The following is a 501-nucleotide window of genomic DNA, read 5'->3' on the forward strand; positions in this document are numbered from 1 at the left end:
TGGATGGCTCCCAAGCTCCTACTTCTAAACCCAGCCTGGACCGCCTCTGGAGGGCTCCTCTGCCTCTGGCCACCCCCACCTGGTAGACTCTCCTTGGGGACTGGTCCTGTCATCAGCAAGTAATAGATATGCTGGCAGAAATCCCACAGGCTCTGGATTTTCCTGGAGGACTCAACCCTGAGTATTCTGGAACCCAAAATCTGACATTTGCCTTTCAAGGACATGGGAGTTGGGCGGTGGAGGGCAATCTCTTGCTTCTAAGAGGTTGGGGCTGGGTGGGTTTTCAGGGTTAAGGGATGAGACTTCTAGGGCACTGTGACCCACCACCCAGGGCATGCACCTGTGTCTCGCCTCTGAGGGCCTCTGAGGGCAGAGCCTGGGCCTTACCCAGGAGCTCTCATGGAGCTAGCCAGGGCCACTTCCTGTCCCCACCCTGGGGCCTCCCTTTGGTTCCCCAAAGCCAACATCTTTACATCTTTCTTTCCTTGGGACTTTGGCTCC

General features: G+C 56.7%; 1 protein-coding gene across 1 annotated transcript in view; it reads right to left on the reverse strand.

Moving 5' to 3' along the window:
- Positions 1-501, reverse strand: part of WFDC1 (WAP four-disulfide core domain 1) — a 25,865-nt gene that overhangs the window by 309 nt on the left and 25,055 nt on the right. The window lies entirely within an intron of this gene.

This window comes from Otolemur garnettii, unplaced genomic scaffold, assembly GCF_000181295.1.
Source record: "Otolemur garnettii isolate 467f Iridium unplaced genomic scaffold, OtoGar3 scaffold00047, whole genome shotgun sequence".
NCBI lineage: Eukaryota > Metazoa > Chordata > Mammalia > Primates > Galagidae > Otolemur > Otolemur garnettii.